At 45.7% G+C, this 21,254-nt stretch overlaps 1 protein-coding gene across 2 annotated transcripts in view; it reads left to right on the forward strand.

Moving 5' to 3' along the window:
• Positions 1 to 1,244: 1,244 nt before the first annotated feature.
• The window catches only part of LOC126536453 (uncharacterized), a 355,533-nt gene continuing 335,523 nt past the window's right edge, over positions 1,245 to 21,254 (forward strand). For both annotated transcript variants that reach the window (XM_050183418.3, XM_055073277.2), the window contains exon 1: positions 1,245 to 3,156. The gene's annotated coding sequence lies outside the window, so the exon portion shown is untranslated. The remainder of the gene's footprint in view (positions 3,157 to 21,254) is intronic.

The raw sequence follows: 21,254 nt of genomic DNA on the forward strand, positions 1-21,254 counted from the left end.
CTATCTATGATCACTGTATAAAACCGGGGCAAACAGCATGTCTAAAAAGTACGAAAGCTGGTATAACTGTAATGAATGACCTGCAGTCATCCGAAATGTGTAAAATCGCAAGAATTGGTCAAACTCAAACACTGCAGAGTTTAAGTAGTCCTGGCACAATTTTTTTCTTATGCGTGTGTAGCTGTCATTCAGTTAACTACACTACAAAACTTCAAATTCCTTCTATGCGCAAATATATCCTTAACGCAAACATTTAAACATGTGCCAAAGGCAGTGTGGCCCCATAATCTGGTGACAACATTGCATGGTAGGTCACAAACAAATGATGCATGCTGCAGTTCATGAGTAAGCCATGCCATTATTAGGTCATTGAAAACTGAGCATGTTAGGACCACTATGCAGCACAACATTGGTCTTTCTGTCTTGGTGCACACTGTGGAGTGGGTGCATGTTAAAAACCTCAGGCGATTAAAGTTAAGCCGGAGTCCGCAACTACGGCATGCCTCGTAATCGTATCGTGGTTGTGACTTATAGAACACTAGAATTAAATTAATATTAATTTAGATGTTTAAGAAGAGTCATAAGAAAATTTATTTAGTGAAGCAAGTCATAGCACACCTTAAAAATCGCTCAAAGCACATGCAGCTTTGAGTGGCATGGTGTGGTCATAAAAGCTGCCATTTGGAACCAGATTAATATAAAAAAATTCAGTCCAAAAGTCAAATGTCAGTGCTCCTTTACATGTAAGCATGAGGGACACATCTTTAAAGGCATCATCTAAATCCTGTGTAAGTATTTATTGGTGAATATCAAATAGCCCTACATCTAAGGAAGGTATAGGGTGTTATGATAGCAGGTAGCCACAAGATTTTTGTTGTGTACTCTTCCTATATAGACAATATAGGGCAGCAACAAAATAGTTGGGCCTAGTGAAGAATTCATTCAATATCCTTGCCAATTTGGCCGGTTCACTATTATTAGAGATAATGAAGGCCAAGCACCTTGAAATGCATGCCCAAACCTCATCAGCATTGAATCACTTATTTCAAATAACTTTCATTTTGTCATTTTGCCAGATTAAAAGTTCTCAAAAACCTGCTTGACTGGTTTCAAGAACTTTTCGAGAACAGTTTGGTTCCATTCGAATGCAGCATTGTCAGCCTTTAGTGAACTAAACCCATCTTTACTGATATGCAATTAGGTAGATCAAAGCAGATGCTGTCAAAGTGCATGTGACAGAGTGTTTGGAGTGGGCATTCCTGGGTGATGTTGCCAAGAAGGGAGTTTTGAGTTTAATGCACACAGCAGCTATAGCATATGAAAACCAGCACTTTACTCATTTTTTAGATACCGCAGGGTTTGTGCTAATGCTGGTCATAGTCTACTATAATTTCTACCATATATGGGCCTTGTCATGACAAGTTATTTTTATTGTCCTACAATATATTCCCTCTGTGTACAATCAACATCTCTGCCAAGGACAACAGAAACAGTATGATTGGAAACTACAGAATTCTCCATCTGCAGAGGTGGCTGGCTGATTGCCGTATTAGATGCTTTGTGAGCTGGCATTGATGTGTAAATCTCAACTCATCTGCAAGCATACAAAATAGGCTTTGGGATACTTTTACCACAAGAAGAGAGACTAGAATGACTGTTGCCTGTGACATATGGCACATACCCATGACGAGGGATCGGCTAGCTAGGATTCCCCATGAATACATCAAATAGCTTTATATTCCCACTAACTTGATAGTACATAATACTGATATGTAAGAAAAATAAACAACAAAGTAACTGAAAAACGAACAGGTATACTACGACTGAGCCACAAGGGGAAAGATGGAAACATTTGTGTTAATTGTATGAAAAAAATGTGCCTAAGATGTCATCTTCCCAGCAGCAACAATATGATCATGCACAAACTAGCATTGCTCTTCAGGCACACCCCAGGCTGCTCACACCATTTTCTACAAGATTTGAAGCCCAACAGGCAAAAGGGGTGAATACCTTCAGCATAAAAGAAAGTTATTCTATTCCATATCCTCACATGAAACACAGCAATATTGTTACAAGCCATTTTCACACATTGAAGGCATCAGCAATGTGATGAAGGCAATTGAAGAAGCACTCATGTTCTTTATTTCCATTGCAATAAAAACCTACACTTGGTAATATGAAGGTGCATGTGCCAAATTCAACCGTGTACTGTTATGAGGCACATGGAACAGACATTCCAAGGAAGTGAAATATTTGTAATGCAGTTACTTAATTTGTCCAGTCAGAAGGGCAATGCGCTAAATACAAAAAAAAAAAAACCTACAGGCCCACTATGCAATGCTTTTGCCAAACTATCCAAAACTTCAATGTGTGCAAGTCCACATGACCAGGAAAAGAAGTAAACAAATTTTTTGTACAGGTGTGGCCCTTAATAATGGCGGAATAAAGGTTGCTGCTGAAAACATATATGTCTGCCTCCCACCCCCCCCTTTGACCCTTCTATTCAATCTTGAATCATTGCTGTTCGCATTCGATTCGCATTGCCGTTAAAAAAACGCGCCTCAAACTTCGCCGTTTCACTTGCGCCACCTTCAAAAGTAGTTGTAATCATATTCGAAAGATGGCGCGGCCATGCAACCAAGGAACCCGACGCGCGTGTTTTGGTGTTTGCATTTTCGGCATTTTCTTTCGCTGTTTTCGGTGCTTTGTGCCGCTGTTCCTCTCCAGCGACAATGCACGGAGGATGCGGCTATGTGCCGCCGCATCTCCCGCAGAGTGGTCGCCGGCTCACGTAGTGCAGGTGTGCAAGTGGCGGAGCCTTCGTGCGCGGATTTTCTTCGGTGCCAAATCGTCGCAACGGACCCTTGTGCCGGCGGGCCGAGGTAGAGAAGCGCTGCGGCGAGCACTGTTGCGGCTGCTGCAGCGGCCGTTCACATCGCCGCCTATTGGCCTGCGTGCCGCGGCGGGATCACGTTTGAAATCTCTGCCCAGCAGAGCGACGGCGATGTTCCCATAAGAAAGCCAGCCGTGTTTAGCGCGTGAGTGCCGCTGTGTGCTTCGCCGGGATACTGCAGAGCAGCGGGCGCTGCGTCGGCTGGATTACGATCGTGTGTGGTGCATTTGCGACAACCGAGCACGGCTCTGTGACCGAGACGGGTGAGTGCCGTGTTTTGCCGGTCTAGGCCTATTGTTAGCTCGGGGAAAATGAACCGCATCTCTCGCGCCGGGCGCACTGTTTTGTGTGGCCGCTTAGCGAGGCCCCGTTTTCTTTTTTATGTTATTTATCTCCGCCGTCGGTCGTGCTTTTCCTCTGTGCCGTACCGGCCGACGGGGCTCCGTTCTTCCCGTGAGGGACAACCTGCGAAACGGGTCCGTTGGTTTCCGCACGTGCTGCGAGTTCAGTGTTTACGTGCCTCGCGCAACCGTCCTTGCCGCGTAGCGCTCGATCACGACTGATTAATCGCTCCGGTTTGCCGCCTGCCCTTCCGTGTGGTCAAAGCGTTTATCCGAGGGCCGCGGAATCGGGAGCAGCCCCGACCGAGGTGATGGACGTGCGCCTGCCGCGTATAATGGTTTCATCTCACGGACCGTGACACTGAGAAGTGGCAAGCCTGAACGGCTGCTTTGCAATTACGACAGGTTTTTGCTACCAGTATTTTGCCCTGCAGGTGATTCGAGTGTTTGCTTGGAGCATTTCAGGACGACCAACTCCACGATCAGTGGCTTTAACCTTGCCTACGTCTTGTGAGCGCTGCAGTAGCTTTCTCGGATTTCATTTCCCTGGTGTATATTTGCATCAGTAACACCAACTACAATGTATGTACCTGCGGTTTCAGACAACTCTTTTCAGGTGGTTACTCATCACTGTTTACCATGTGGTTCTAAAAACGAAGAGACAAAAAAAAAGTTACTTGGTAGCTCTGCTCATCATTTAAATGACCTAACACAAATGAACTATAAGAAAGAAAACCGCGGGCGCGATTTTCATTGGTCATCTCGAAAGAAGCCAACCAATAAAGACGCCAAGGACAGCATAGGGCAAATGGGTTGTACTTATTATTTGAGTTAAAGAAATGATAAATTAACGGAAATGACAGTGGATGAAATGGCCGCAGATGGGGCAGGAACCCACGTTTTCGCATTACGCGTTGTTACGTTTCGCCTACGACGCGCGGTATAGCCGGCGCGGATGCAACGGACGCCGGGGCTTCGTTCAAAGCGACGGAAATTTTGGCCCGTTCAGCGCTGCCGCAACGCCTCCTGCCATGCGCGTCCTGGCATGTTTCAATGCCACGTGTCTTCGTGTGTGCGTGTGTGTGTGTGCATGTTGATGCCCACGCTTGTCAAAGCGCGGCAGCCGGGGAGAGGAGCTCCCCAACTGTGAAGCGAGGAGGTCTGACCGGCTCCGGCCCGGCGGATGCGTCACTTCTAGTCTCAACGTGTCCGTGCGGCGCCGTCACGTGCGCCTCATCGCGAGCCGTTCCTTCTTGCCCTCGACTCCGAGAGTATAAAAGCAGCAGCCCAAGGACGCTGAGCAGTGATGCCACGGCTGCTGATTTATCAGTAGATCTACTGATTTTTAAAATTTTCTGCTGATTCAGTGATAAAGCGCTTGAATCTGCTGATTTTCTTGCTTTTCTACTGAAACGAAAGCGAAATCTGCAACTTTTTCAGTACAGAGGATGGATGGATGGATGGTTATAGAGGTTACAGAGGTTATATTAATGTGATGCCACCTAGTGAGAGAAATAAAAACGTGGTTGGCTCCGAGGTTAACATACATTGTTGCGTTTCCAGGGTCTCAAACGTGGCGCTACCTCTGTCTTTGAGCAAAGTGGGGAAAAGGCATAGACTTTCTATGCTCTATGGGAAAAGGTGAGGCGGTGAATTTGTGGAAGTGGGTGCACTACCGAAGCCCACAACTATGAAACCACCATTATCATCATCATCATCATGACCAACCTATTTTTAGGTCTATTCGATTCAGCCAAGTTTCTCTGCACCTTCTTCACCTATTCATGGTGCACTGCACCTAGACCCTCGATTCCCCGGGGTGCAGCAGTGCACCCTGCACCCCCGTGCTCGATTGAACGGTGTGCAAGGCCAGGTGCCGCCGCGGTGCACTGCACCCTTGAACCTTGCAGCGGGTGGGTGCAGCCCGGCACCCACTGCAGTTTTTCGTTTGACGTGCCGTGCACCTTTTTCTGAATCGAAGAAACCTTTTATGTGCACTGCAGCACGGAGGCCTCTCCCAGCGATCTCCAATTACCCCTGTCTGGAAGATACTATACTCTAAGGCTTTCAGGTACTAACTACCATCTGACGCCTTTGAATAGGCCATCGGAGGGCTTCACTGTTTTTAAATTCGTGCTTGACAATGGCTCTCTATATCCCCGGGTTTTTCAAAAGTATCGCTAAGAATCTCGGGGTCAATTTTTGTACTATTTCCTGGAAGCTACAATACTTCAACAGAGTACTAATATAAGCGCTGAATTCGTGGGCTCATAAACTGAGTGCAAAAATTGAAATTAAAAATCTACTGATTTCTCGCGAAAAAATCTACTACTATTTTTTAATGTGTCGTGGCAACACTGACGCCGAGAGAGGCTCCGATTTCTTCCGTCGAGTAACGTGGTCTCCCGTCTCTCCACTTCGGTCGACCTGACCAGCCACTCTTTTGCGATGCTAGAATAAACAAGTTGTTCCGTTAGCAGTCGACTCATCCTTTGCCAGGACCTTCGGATGCTTCCAGCTGTGCCCCAGGCCGCCAGGCCAATGCTACCCTTGGGGCTTGCGACCCATTTGCAACAGCGTGCGATGCCCTTACCACCTGAGCTACCGCGACGCCTTCTTCCCATCCACTTTTTGGGGTATTAATGTTTATCTACTAAGGAACACTGATATTGATTTGAGCGATGCATTCTGCTTCCTGGAGTGACTGTTGTGTAGGCGTAGCCTTTTCTAATTGTTTTATAGCACTTTTCTCAGCGTAGCCACGCATATTAGGTCAAGTCCAGAAAATATAGTGGATTGCCCCTGGCACACAGTTCTAAACAGATGTATTAGCACTGACTTGTGGTCGAAATTTCCGGAGTCCTCCACTACGGCGTGCCTCATAATCAGAAAGTGGTTTTGGCACGTAAAACCCCCTAATTTAATTTTTTTAGCACTGACTTGTCAGAAATATTTCACTTTACTGACTCCCATGAAGGGTAGCCAACAATCTTACTGTGCGCTTCTAGGCTGTGAAGCACTGCCACAGATTTCATCGTTTGCATGCAACATTGTTGCGGTAGTATTTTTGTGATGATTAATCATTGCTGCTGTTAATTGTGAGTACACTGGTGCAACTTATAGTAAACTGTTCTATGTTAGCTCATGGAAAAAGCTGTAGGGTTCTCATACGTAAATAACCGTTATATGTTCACCTCTGTGTTGAATCTGCTGTCAGAGTTTTCGAGCCTTCAGAAATGACGCGGCTTGAGTTGGAATTATTCTTGTGGATAGATTATAAACTGTAATCTCCACTCGACTATTATGGACTCCAGCCCAAGTGAGATGCTTGCACATTACAGTGCAGAATAAGTGCATGCACTGAAGGTGTACAAAGTGCTTGTGCAAAGCACTGTGGCTGTTCCTTCACATTGGGATCAGATTGATACCATTCTTTATGCAAAATACCTTTGGTTACAGTGCCTCCATGATGCAGTGTAAAGTGCCTTCTCATAAAGGACAGCCTACTGTACAGCTTCATTCTATCAGCTTACTTGCTCCAGTCTTTTGCTGAAGCCATGTCTCAACCAAGAGTTTTGTTGCCCATAATATTGACGTTTACCAAAGAATGCTACCTTGGCCCGGTTGGTGCGTGTTGAAGCTGAAAAAAGTAACAGCGCCCGGGACAGGTCAACCAGAAGACCAGACCTTAGCAATGTTGATCTTTTCAATTGACTTGGGTCCAGACTGATGGGCTAGTTGGCATTGTGTAGGACAAACAAAGCATGCACGTGGTGCTTCTAGGACTTGATTGTTTATTGCGTGGGCTCAATGCAACAAGAAGTAAAAACATCCACCAAGAATAAAAACTAATGGAAAAATGACAAAACACCATAGATTATGTACTAGCAAACCCATTTGTTACAGGCCACTACAGAAAAAGTCATAGCATTTCTTTTTGATAAGTAAACAGATAAGCAGCTGATTCACTTCTGCTAATCTTTGGCACCTTTGTGAGCACTCTGATCAGTTGAGCTGCATTTGTACTCTATTAAACAAAGGCTCATGACTGCAGTGTGTATGCAGCGTATTTGCCAGCTTTGAATGTCGCAATGTTTGTCGAGGCATCTGCCAGTCTGTCTGATATCACTTCCTGCGTGCTGTGGCTATGCCCTTGCAGTCGTGCTTCTGTCATTAGACCTTTCAGTAGCGTACAACAATGCTATGCAATCACAAATAGCAACTCGCTGCTGGCAGGCTGAGAATGTACACATGCTGCTGCAGGAAAACTAAGACTACAAGGAGCCATATAAACGAGCTGGGTCGTTTCTTAATTATTGTGCCGTCAATTTGTGCTACACATTGTGTAATTGTTGGTCAGCTCTCAGTGCTTAGCAAATACAAAATGAGGACTCATTCTTGCCATTATTGTTTATCTACATTTGGGATACAGGCTATGAAAGTCTGGTAAATTAATTGATCTCACTCAAATGAGTGTAGAATTCTTGAATGTACTGAGTGAAGTTACTTACGAAGGTCACAAACAGTAAATTACTGCTGCAATATGAGAATGCACTCATGCCACTGCAGGAAAACTAGGATTTTGGAAGCCGCAAGAATGAGCTTCGTCATTTGCTTATAGGACATCCCGACAGGTGTCGCAAAGAAAACACTGGTGCAACAACAGACATTTCTGTGTGCATTTAGAGCAGTGCTGGGCAGTATTGAAGATGCATGTATCTTATATACTATCTTAGATACTCTTTGTGTATCTTGTATCTGTATTATGATATGTCTGGCAAGACGTATATCAGTATCTGTATTTCCAATACATGAAAGAATGTATCATGTACCTTAATGTACAAGGTACTGCTATTGCAACATCACCGTGTGAAAATATAAACAACATTATTTTATCTTTCCGCCAGAGCCCTCCAGCGAGGGCAGGTGATGAGATCAGGGTGAGATAAGTAGAATATGAAAGGTCATTGCAGCTTTATGTGCTGTCTGTATACACGATGTCACAAAAAATTGTTGCTGCTATACATCTGTCCGATGATCAGTTCAGAACAGAACAGCAATAAATTTACATACAAGGTAAAACTCTGCAGTGGTATGTGCAGCATCCTTAAGAAGCTTCTTACTGACATTCTTGCAATTAGGTGGTGACCCGCTAGGTGATTGGCAAGTAGAGTGGAAGTGACTAGCAAAAACCGCTGACAGTGCAGCGGGTAAAGAGCTTTCATGTTAAGCAGCTAAAGCAACCGCAATAAATTGTTCCGGAATGAAAATATTATACTTTGAGCAGTAAGACAAAAATGTGGAAGATGCGTAATTTTCGCCATTAAAATGTGATAGCATTGAAAGATACTTGGCTGTTTCTCAAGCTTCCCGGCAACTGCAGCTTATGTAACCGTAATATTTGCCTGAAAATGCTGGTGGTGAATGCCATGCACGAAGGCGAGGTTTCCAGTAGAAACGCAGCCTCTTGCGTGGGCTGATCTTGGAGGTTGTGCATAGCCCCGCCAAAAAAAATGATATAATTTTCAGGTTTTTGTTATTGCTTTGCACTTTTAATGCTTCAGTCGGAGGAGATTTAACATAAAAGGCATGCACTGTCAGTGTTTCATTTCATGACATTTGTTTGTGGGCTGTTACGCTAATGTAAAACAAGGTGTAAGCAACCTTAGTGAGAGAATGGTGTGGTAATATAACCCGAATATACCGCATGTCATATAGCTAGGTGCAGCCTATACATATACCTAAATATATAGTGAAATTTTTGCTTACGGGCAACTCTGCAGACAGATCAGGTTACTGTTCTCCATCTGCTGAGCAAAGTACGCATAGCAAATTATCAGAAATGAAACAACAAATGTTTTCAAAGCAGTGCAGAAACAAAATAGCTTATGCAAGCCTTGTTTTCAGTTTCGTGGCCAAAACTTGCATGGCAACCCGTAATTGTTTCTTGTAGTCTGTCACTAAATGTTTCTTAGTCTAGTTGTGTAGTAGTTTTATCTCTTGCGCTACAAGCAGTCATTCTTTTTTTTTTTTTCTGCAACAGACCGTTCTTCATGTGTATATGGCTCAGAAGTCCTTAAGCAGGTATTCTTGTTTTACAACTTCTGAGCAATTTTAAATAAGCATTTATTTAGCATTTTTGGAAAGCTTGTTTGCAACCAGGCTCTAATGATTCTGAGAGGCTATTTGGGCTGTTGTAATAAAATATGCTGATCTTCTGTTTGGAACTCATCCTAATTGTCTGTCATAGTTGGCTGTCTTTTTCATCACCAGCCAATACAAGCGTAGTACCTAATTATACAGAAATTCTTCTGTAAATATACGGGTCTGCATTTGACTAGTTGATATTAAATTTGATATTCAGTACATAGTATTCGTATTCAATTCATATCTGAGAAAGTTGCTGTTCACCTACCTCTAATGAGAATAAATGCAGGTGTCACATAACTAATTAACGTTGGTCACCTTTCTTGAGCAAGTGGACAAGATATATTAATAAAACAATAATGTATACCGGGCGTTTATACAAAGACTTTAAAAGAACACTAAAGCGAAACAATAAATCAGTTTAGACTAATGAAGCATTTTTTCAGAACCCTGCAGGCTAGTCATTTCAAAAAAATAGTTTGATTACTAGATGAGAAAATGAAGGTACAAGTGTCAGTATTTGAATTTCGCGCCGAAACCCCAGCGCCGGTACGTCAGCGTGACGTCAGGCATTCCAAAGTATGTTTTCGCATTTGGGCCGCGTAGGCTGAGTAAAGGTTCCCGAAACTTGCCACGTTTAATATTTGGTTCCTTTAGAACACAATGTAGTCAATCTGTACCGCTATATATAATTAGTAGGCCCTAGAAGATGCCATCAAAATCCAAGACGTCACAGCCACCAGGTGCGGGAACTTAAGTGGGCGTCGCCACCCGTATGTTCTTGCGCTTTTTCTGGCTTACCAAGGGTCTTAGCGTTGTAAGAGTGGTGTTTCTGGTTTTGTAGAACGGTAATTTACTGATGCAGAAGAAATCATTTTTCACTTTAGTGTCCGTTTAAGTAATATGTAAAAATAGGTGTCTCGAAGTAATAGGACGGTTCCTTCAAAGACCTGCCATCAGTGGTGACGACCACAGAATGACGGGTGATATGTGGTAACTTGTAGCTAATTAACAAAATTCAGCTAGACATTTAATTTCAGTGGGCTCATTGTAATTGGGTAAATTGATGCTAGCACAAGCCATATCAATTTTTGCACCTGGAAAAGTGCGATTACCCGCTGAATTGTGGCACGACGTATTTCGGCTCTCAGGGAGGGTTGTTCGGAGCGCGTGTTCGTGCCCAGTGGAACAGCGCGTGCGAAACCGAAACGGGGGGGCTGCAGCGAGCGAGGCGACGTCGTGTTTCCCTCACGGCGCAGACACGCCGCGTTTCCCTGGCTTGCGCGAGATTTCGCCCGTTTGTCCCGCTATGCGGCCGCCGACGCGTGGAGTTTCCTGCGACGATTACGAGAGGGAACCCTCACGCTGCAATCGTTCAGCCAACACGGGAATGATGGGTAGTGTTCTGTGTGCTTTTGGATCCAGGTGTTGTTGTGGATTTGTCTATGACGCTTTCTACGCCTTCATTCCTGTAACTTTCAGAGCAGTCTTACCGAAATGCGGATGACGCTGCCAACACGCACAATCGCTACTAATTGCAATGGTTCAGCCCGTCCAAGTGGCCAAATCGAAACTCGCCAAGCGTCTCAAGGCATTGGCTTGCCCGCGATAAATTCATAACGGCTTTCATGTCGCTTTGCCGATGCATGCGCCGTGGTGTAATGGTTTCGATGCTAGAGGTCCCGTGTTCGAATCCAGCTGTCGGATAATTTTAATAATGTTCATTAAATTATTTCTTACGCAGTACTTAGTGGGAAATGACGTGTTTACGATACCACGAAGTATACACAACAAACGCAAAAATGTGATTCCAGTAGACAAAACAATCTAAACGACATATCTACGTGAAGGGATAAATTGTGTGGCAAGGGACTCCTATCGGCTACCGTGCTAAGAAAAAAAACAACAAAGAAACGAGGGTTTTTACACGTGATATGGTGTTGAACTCGTATAGCCAATATTCGTAAACAGGAATCCGACAGCTTTTCTTGTTTCCACTGTTAAACCAAAAGCTCGACCTTGCACCACGCTCGCCTTATTCACGGCCGCTTTCTTTGTATTTTGCCAGAATGCTGCATTCTTTGCCCAAACAAAATGACTGAAATAACCGGTTGTCTGCTGGACACTTGGATTTAAATTATTCGCCGAAGCTTATTTTCTGTGCGCCGTGGGACAACATTAGTAATAGAAATAACAATAATTGCCATTTTCGTACGCGGTGCACAACAATTCGGGCCTGTCAAACACGAGTGAGAGGCTTGCGCGACTCCCAGCAACAGCGAGGCAAAGAAAATGAAACAACTGCGGAGCAAAATATTGCTATAAGTAGACTACAATTTAAAAAGAAACAGCAGTTGGCAACCAAGACTCACGGACCGCGCGGCGTTGTGTAGCCAATCACAGAAGCAAACAAAATTGTCGTTATGCGACCATTTCAAAATGGCGTCGTACTTGATGCCTTGAAGCCCCGCAGGGGCGTCTGCGTCAGCAGGCGTTTCGTGTGTTGCGACACCACCTACCCGAGCACACGAGGGTTGGACCCTCCCGCGTGTAGCCGTGCGCGGCTTAGCCGCGTCTGGGGAAAAGGGGATCCTGGGGGTTGAGCCGATGCTGGGTGTTTGGACCTTTAAGGCCCCCCGGCGGAGGCAACACACCCCTTTGGCCTCTGCTTCACATAGACGGCACCCCCGGACTGACCCACCCGGGGGAAATCGGCAGTCGCCTTTTCCTGTCCTCCTCTCCATTCTTCGTCTTTCTCTCCCACTTTTAAATCTTTGCTGTCTTCTCTTCACTTCTCCTCACTTCCTAGTTTCCCGGCGGCAAGGGTTTCAACCTTGTGTTGCTAGCCAGCCTTGGCTATGCTGTATTTGGTTATAGCAGCGATGTACGGCTGGCGTTAGCAGGGTTCCTCTAGCAGGAACTCCTGTCACGTCCTCCTGTCGGGCTCCATGGTGGGTGGTCGGCATCGCGGCCGAAAACCCAACTGTACTTATGGAAACCGCTTTTCCTAAACTCCCTGATCGCCCTCAGAAACGAGGGCGCCGGAGAGGTCTTTCAGTTTTTCGGACGCCAAGTCCACAACTTTCCTCGTTTTCATGTGATCCACGCAGAAAAACCAGCTAAACAAGTGCGAACAATCTCCCCGTTCCTTGTATCTAAGTCTCTTACCGAAGTTTTCGGACCAGGATATAAGGTGTCGAGGATGGCTAGCGGTGACCTCGTCTTGGAGCTCCGCGATCAGAAGCAATTTGAGAAACTGCCTCAGCTAGTATCATTTGGGGAGACCCAAATAGTAGTAACCTCGCACCGCACGATGAATACCTCTCGCGGCGTTGTCTCGGACGATGATTTGCTGGAGCTCACTGAGGCTGAGCTGTTGGAGGGCTTCAACGAACAGAATGTTATAAATGTCAAAAGAATTAAGATTAGGCGAGATGGTAAAGAAATTGCAACCAAACACCTAATACTCACCTTCAACTCAAGTGTCCTGCCCGAGTCAATCGAGGCCGGGTACATCAAGCTCCGTGTAAGACCGTACGTGCCAAATCCCCTCCGATGTTTCAAGTGCCAGCGTTTTGGCCACAGTTCGCAGAGCTGCCGAGGCCGCCAAACTTGTGCGAAATGCAGCGCGCATGAACACTCCTCTGAAGCTTGTGAGAATTCTCTCCACTTTGTAAATTGTGATGGGGAGCACGCCGCGTACTCGCGGTCGTGCCCATCCTGGACGAAAGAAAAAGAAATAGTGACGATCAAAGTGAAAGAAAATATCTCATTCAAGGAGGCACGCAGGCGGGTAGCATACCTGCCAAAGAAAAGCTTTGCCGAAGCGGCGCGTCAGGGGACAGCGTCACAACGGCCTCCGGCGGCTGTCCGACCCACATACAGTGAGTCGGCAGTTACGCCATCTGCCCCCACGGCGGTTGCAGCTTGCGCTGCTCCGCTAACCCAGCAGACGGGGCCATCGACCCCGAAGGTGGGCGGGGCCATCGACCCCGAAGGTGGGCGCAGCCGAGGCTGCCCCAACCTCTGAGGCCCCTTCCAGCGCTGGCAACGGCCAGCGCAGCCAAATCCCTCAGGGAGCTCCATCGACCTCCGGGCTGGTGGGCGCAGGGGTCTTGCCTTCCGGGGCAGGACTCTCTCGGAAAACCTCTCGCTCGCAACAGCGCCTGTCCGGCGTCTCACAGGAGGCACTACACCTGTCCTCAAGGCGCACCAAACGCCTAAGAAGAACAATAGATCAGCGCCGAGACTCGCTCGAGCGCTTCAGAAAGGGCAAAACGCCTATTACAGGGCCTCGAAAGGGCTCTGTAATCTAAGACATTCCTTCCGTTTCCGTAAACACAGCACCAATTTACTCCAAATATGGATACACCAATAATTCAATGGAACGTCAGAGGTCTCCTTAAGAACCTTGATGACGTGCAAGAACTCATCCAAAAACACAATCCAAAAGTGCTGTGTCTACAGGAAACTCTCTTAAAACCACAACACACAAATTTCCTCCGACCGTATGTCAAGTTTCGTAAAGATCGCGATGATGCTGTCGTATCATCAGGCGGTGTTGCCATTTTTATTCATAAAAGTATTTCCTGTCAGCGTTTACAGCTACAAACGCCCCTTGAAGCAGTGGCGGTTCGAGCTGTTCTTCTGAATAAACTCGTCACCATTTGCTCGCTTTACGTACGCCCACACTACAAATTAACGAAACATGAATTCCAATCCTTCATAGATCAATTGCCAGAACCTTATGTTGTTCTTGGTGATTTCAATGCGCACAGCTCCCTGTGGGGCGACTCTCGTATAGATGCGCGAGGTCGCCTTGTTGAACCGTTCCTTTTTTCTTCTGGTGCGTGCCTTCTGAATAAGAAGAAACCCACTCATTACTGTCTTGCAAACAATACCTTTTCTTCAATAGATCTTAGCCTAGTTTCCCCGTCACTACTGTTCGACCTTGAATGGGAAGTTAACAACAATCCTTACGGGAGCGACCACTTCCCCATACTACTAAGAACATATAAAGAAAACGAATATCTACCACAGGCTCCTAGGTGGAAGATTGAGACTGCTGACTGGGAGCAATTCCGAACTCTTACAAGTATCTCGTGGGCTGATATGTCTTCTTTAGAAATCGATGCTGCTGTGGAGTACTTTACAGCATTCATTATAGATGCCGCATCTAAATGCATATCTGAAGTAAGTGGCTTAGCACGCAAACGGCGCGTCCCGTGGTGGAACGACGAATGTAGGACCGCCCGTAAGAAACAAAACAAAGCGTGGGGGTTGCTACGCGCCTCTCCCACTGCGGAGAATCTTATTAACTTTAAGAAAGCAAAATCCGAAGGCAGGAGAACGCGCCGACAGGCCAGAAAAGAGAGTTGGCAGAAGTTTTTATCCTGTATCAACTCGTATACAGACGAGGCCAAAGTCTGGAACAGGGTTAATAGCATAAGAGGGCGACAAACGTACTCCCTCCCTTTGGTAAACACACAAGGCGAAACCCTCCAAGACCAGGCTGATGCTCTCGGGGAACACTCCGAGCACGTGTCTAGCTCCACTCGCTATTCGGAGAACTTTCTTAAGTATAAAGCACTAGAAGAACTCAAGCCTCTGAATCGGAAATGCATGCCAAACGACCCTTATAATCGTCCTTTCACCATTGCTGAACTTAAAGCTTCCTTATCAGCATGTCGGAGCTCTGCACCGGGTTCCGACAGAATCATGTATGATATGCTTACACACCTGCACTCCGACACACAAACCACGCTACTCACACTTCTCAATACTGTCTGGGCTGCTGGTTATCTCCCATCACAATGGAAGGAGGCTATTGTTATTCCTGTTTTCAAGCATGGTAAAGACACTACATTGCTTACTAGCTACCGTCCTATAGCGCTTACGAGCTGCCTCTGTAAGCTTTTTGAAAAAATGATCAATCGCCGTCTCGTACATCTCCTTGAGTCCAGTAAAATGCTTGACCAATTTCAATGCGGTTTTCGGGAAGGGCGATCTACAACCGACCATCTTGTGCGCATCGAAGCGAGCATTCGCGATGCCTTCGTGCACAAGCAATTTTTCTGATCTGTATTTCTGGATATGGAAAAAGCTTACGACACAACCTGGCGGTACGGAATCCTGCGCGATCTTTCCGCGCTAGGTATCCGCGCCAATATGTTTAATATTATAGAGAGCTACCTAGAGAACCGTACATTTCGAGTAAAAATAGGTCCTGCACTGTCGCGTACATTCATACAGGAAACTGGGGTACCCCAGGGTGGCGTACTCAGCTCCACGCTCTTTGTCGTCAAAATGAACACGCTTCGCGCATCTTTACCACCAGCTATTTTCTACTCCGTCTACGTAGACGATATACAAATAGGTTTCAAATCCTGCAACCTCACAGTCTGTGAGAGACAGGTACAGCAGGCCCTCAACAAGGTGTCCATGTGGGCAGACCAAAATGGATTTAAAATCAACCCCCACAAAAGTTCTTGTGTCCTCTTCACAAGAAAGAGAGGCCTGGTCCCAGATCCTTTTCTAGAAATGGGTGGACAACAAATTCCTTTTAACAAAGAGCACACATTTCTAGGTATTATACTTGACTCCAAGCTTAGTTTCATTCCACACATAAAATACATAAAAACAATATGTCTAAAAACACTCAACTTACTTAAAATCCTATCCCACACAACATGGGGTAGTGACAGGAAGTGTTTACTGAATCTTTACAGGAGCCTAGTTCGATCAAGATTAGATTATGGTGCCGTAGTTTATCACTCTGCCGCCCCGAGCGCGCTAAAGATATTAGACCCTGTTCACCATCTGGGAATCCGCCTGGCCACTGGCGCATTTAGAACAAGCCCTGTTGAAAGTCTGTATGTCGAGTCAGATGAGTGGTCACTCCATTTTCAGAGAACATACATCAGCTTTACTTATTTTCTGAAAGTCCGTTCTAATAAGGAACATCCGTGTTTCACAACCGTTAACGACTTGACGTGTGAAACACTCTTTCGTAATAGACCCTCTATGAGATTACCTTTCTCACTGCGTGTAAGAGAACTTGGCGAAGAAATGGACGTCCCATTTCTCGAACATCGCCTAATGCCTTCAGTTAAGCTATTACCGCCCTGGCAGTGGCAGGTGATAGAATGTGACGTATCCTTTGTGAAGGTCACAAAGCACGCTCCTGAACTTGAAATTGCCATGCATTTCCGCGAGCTTCAATTGAAGTACTCCTGCTCCGAGTTTTACACAGACGCGTCAAAATCAAATGCTGGCGTATCCTACGCTGCTGTTGGCCCCTCTTTTACTGAATCTGACGTGTTGAACCCTATAACAAGTATCTTCACTGCAGAAGTCTATGCAGTGCTGTGTGCAGCGAAACATATAAAGAAACTTAAACTCGACAAAGCCATCATATTCACTGACTCGTTAAGTCTTGTAAAAGCACTCGTTTCTTTTCAAAAGCATACGAATCCTGCCTTCAATGTACTCTACTCACTTTTATGTAACATGTACCTATCACATAGGCATGTAGTAATATGCTGGGTTCCTGGCCATAGAGGAATCGAGGGAAATGTGCTTGCCGACGAGATCGCCAAATCAATAGCATCGCAAGGCATTCGTTCTGCTGCTGTCCCTGCCACAGACATGAAGCCTTTCCTAAGAAACAAACTCCGAAGCCACTGGCAACGCTTGTGGGACGCAGAAACAAGTAATAAGCTTCACCTAATTAAGCCGAAGTTAGGTTCCTGGCACCCAACTACGAAAATACGAAGAACCGATGTCCTATTCACTAGACTGAGAATAGGGCACACATTTGGCACTCACAACTTTCTCTTAACCGGTAACGAGCCTCCAGCCTGTGGTAGATGTGGCGACCGGTTGACCGTCCTCCATGTCTTCCTGGAGTGCCGGGAAGCCGAGAGAGACAGGAGAAAACATTTTCCTTTTGCATATAGCCATTGTATTCCCCTGCATCCGGCTATGTTCCTTAGTGCCGAACCACTTTTTAAGACCAACGCAGTCCTCCATGTCACAAGCCCATTAATTTCGTAGCGCATCCTCTTTCGAGAGGATAATGCTACGATAGTTCTCTTTGTAAAGCACATGCCTCTAGGCCCTTGGCTTTCAAGGGCTTTGGTGAGGCAGTAGTGCTCTAGACAATTTTAGCACGTCACAGACTTTATATATTGCATCATTCTTTTTTTATGCATTCTAATCTTCATAGTACACGTCAATAGTCATTCCCATAATTTTATTACTCGTACATTTTATGGAATTTGCATCAACACTTTCAGGCCCCTTTACAGCCACGGCGCATTAAGATCATAGAACCCATCAGGCACTGCGAACTCATTAATCATAAGCATGGCGCTCTTTGGCCACATCTGGCCCTTGCGCCATTAAACATCAAATATTCATTCATTCATTCATTGATACCTTGAAGAGTCTTTTCATCGGAGGGAGCGATGAGGTGTGCAACAGACGTGGACAAAGTGCATGGAGCCTGAGCATTTCACTCTTCAAAAGTCCGCGGTGCAGTACCTTTCATTGCTGAGCCCATGTTACTCATGAAGCTTCACTGCCACCGTGAAGTGAAACTTGACAGTAAATAGCTGCAGCGAAGCGAGCGTTTTATTTCAGTTCCACAAACATTGAGGCTTTCACCGTTCCACTATAACAGACGAGTGAAAACGTATAAAATTATGCGCTTACGACTTTATTTTTATGCGTACCGCCTTATTTAGGTAACAGGGAAAGTTTGAAGTACGAGCTGTTTGCAGTCTCACGGAGGAACACTGACTGGCGGTTATGAGCGCGAGGCTTCACTGCAGACTGGAGTTGTATCCGACTATAGCGTGAAAAGAAAGCAGGGAAGAAATTAATACTACCGGATCTGTTAGAAAAAAAAAAGTTATGAAGATGTTAACAAGCGTTGACTCCTGGGCGAGTCTGTACGGGTTTATCTTTCTTTATGAAGATGTTTGATTGTTGTGTTCATATAGGAGGTTGTGGCCAAGTACTGCACGAGGGTGGCCAATTCTGCTGTGGTGCGGGATTGCGTTACCGGTTTTCACCGTGATCAGGCCACACTCCAGGCCTGTTTATGCAATTTTATCAACACGCGGATTTTTTTTTCCTTTTAATCCGGTGGAAAATTGCGCGGCACAGGGATTCGAACCACGGTCCTCTTGCACGCGAGGCGGATGTTCTACCTCTACGCCACCGCTGCACCCTACTCACGTACGGGGCAGAAACCTGGAGTCTTACGAAAAGGGCTCTACTTAAATTGAAGACGACGCAACGAGCTATGGAAAGAATGATAGGTGTAACATTAAGGGATAAGAAAAGAGCAGATTGGGTGAGGGAACAAACGCGAGTTAATGACATCTTAGTTGAAACAAGAAAAACACATGGGCAGGACATGTAATGAGGAGGGAAGATAACCGATGGTCATTAAGGGTTACGGACTGGATTCCAAGGGAAGGGAAGCGTAGCATGGAACGGCAGAAAGTTAGGTGGCCGGATGAAATTAAGAAGTTTGCAGGGACAACATGGCCACAATTAGTACATGACCGGGGTTGTTGGAGAAGTACGGGAGAGGCCTTCGTCCTGCAGTGGGCGTAACCAGGCTGATGATGATGATGTTACATTATGAAGATGTATACAAAAAATGCTAGAATGAAAAAAAAAAACTCAGTGCCCTTCCACTCTGTGAAGAAGAATGACCATCGAAGCTTTGTTTGTGGGCCCCTTAATGACGAACTGCACCTCCGCCGCGGGGCGGCCCGGCATTTCACTATCTCCCGGATCGGCCCACGTATGGGAAGTTTTTTGCTTACGACACGAAAATTTCCTTGGAAGCAGTGGTGTAGCCAGAAATTTCGTTCGGGCCGGGGGGGGGGGGGGGTCACGTTGCAGCTTGGCCTCCTCCTCATAAAAATTGTGGAGGGACCAAATACATGAGTAACTGCATTGCTGTTGCCAAAGATTGCAAACGAATTCTTGAACTCTACCCACTCTCAAGACAAGTAAAATATGTATATTTTCATAACAGAATACACTCGTATGTCCCAAAAATTGTGCCCGGAATAACCGATATCAATGCTTCCATGTTTTTGTCTATTTAATGAGTGAAGAAAATATCACACGAACTTTAGAACTATGTCAGTTCGAAACCAGCGCAGCAGTGCATGCCGCTGATATAAAAAATGTACAGGCCGGGAAATGAACAAGTTGAAGACAAATATTTTAATGCAACTTTGTCATTCAAGAACCTTGTTTACGCTTTCGTACATGTGCAACAGCCAGGAAAAAATCTCAATGACGCTGTCCTTTGTTCGAATGTATTGCGCAGAAGCAGCTGTCACCGGTCGTCTACTGTGAGTAATTGCACCGAAATTTTAGTCGCAACACAGATCACGTATAGAAAGCACGAGTTGCGCAAAATCTACGAGGGCGAGTCAAATGAAAGTGAGCGAATGCGAATATATGACAAACGGTGCAGTTTATTTTAAAAGTAGTCTCCATGAGCATTTAGACCTTTGTCCTGCTGACTAACGAGTCGCGTGGTTCCCGTTTATAAAACTCCTTGGGTTGCTGCTTCAAAAAGTCTGTAACTTATTGCTTCACGTCATCGGCTGACATGAATCTGGTTCGCTTGAGCTGTTTTTTTTTTTTTTTTTCAATTGCCCCAAAATGTGGAAGTCGCAAGGCGACAGGTCCGGGCTGTATGCCGGATGTTGCAGCGTTTCTCCCTTCAGAAACGCTGCAAGTGCCAGTTTTGTGTTAACAACATTTGTTAACCACGTGGGGACGGGCAAGATGTCGTGGAGCAAGATGACACCTTTCGTCAATTTTCCACGTCGTTTGTTCTTGATTGGGACACGCAGCCGATCCGGCGTTCCACATTATCGGAAACGATTGATAGTATCTTTAGGTTTAGCAAATTGGATCAGTAATGGCCTCTGACGATCGAAAAAAAAAAAAAAAAAGTCAACAACACCTTTCCGGCAGAAATGACAGCCTTTGCTTTCGTTGGTGGTTGTGAACTCGAATGCTTACACTGTAAGCACTGCCGTCGTGTTTCAGGCTCGTAATAGTGGCACCACGATTCGTCCGCCGTGACAACCGCAGACAAGAAGTCGTTACCCTCATTGTGATACCGGATCAGATGAGTCAAAGCAGCGCCGAACCTCTCCGTCTTCTGGCGGTGGTTCAAAATGTTGAGCAACCATTGCACACACAAGAGCCGATAACCGAGACGTTCACGAATTATGGTGCGAACCGAACCGTGACTGATGTTCACACGCTCTGCCAGGTCATCGATGCGTATCCTCCGTTCTTGTCTAATCAGCTCATCAACTTTTGCAATATTTGGGGGTGATTGCACCGTGGCTTTGGCCCGGTCTTGGAACTATCACGCCTTTTTTTTGAACCGTTTGCTCCAACGCTTCAGTGGCCAATGAAATGCAATGTTCAACGCACACGGCAGCCATACGGCAACTAATTTATTTTTGGGAAACACCTTCAGCTGTCAAAAGCATCACGAGACCACGCTGTTCTACTTTTGGAGCGTCCATTATGTCACGCAACCATGTTCAACCCATGCAGTATATAAGAGCAACGAAGAACATTTATACTCACACCTGCGTGTCACTTTTGTAAATGAGGGATGCCTCTGTGCCACGTGCATGTCTCGCAGATAATGAATCGAACCAATATGGCGCGGGGTGGGTTAGCTCACTTTCATTTGACTCGCACTCGTACATTAGAAGTGCGAAGTTATAATGGAATGTACAAATACGAACATGCAGCTTGATAAAGGGCAAGACAGTCACTGGAAACAGTTTTATGCACGTATACTCAAAACC

Source organism: Dermacentor andersoni, chromosome 3 (genome assembly GCF_023375885.2).
Source record: "Dermacentor andersoni chromosome 3, qqDerAnde1_hic_scaffold, whole genome shotgun sequence".
Taxonomy (NCBI): Eukaryota; Metazoa; Arthropoda; class Arachnida; order Ixodida; family Ixodidae; genus Dermacentor; species Dermacentor andersoni.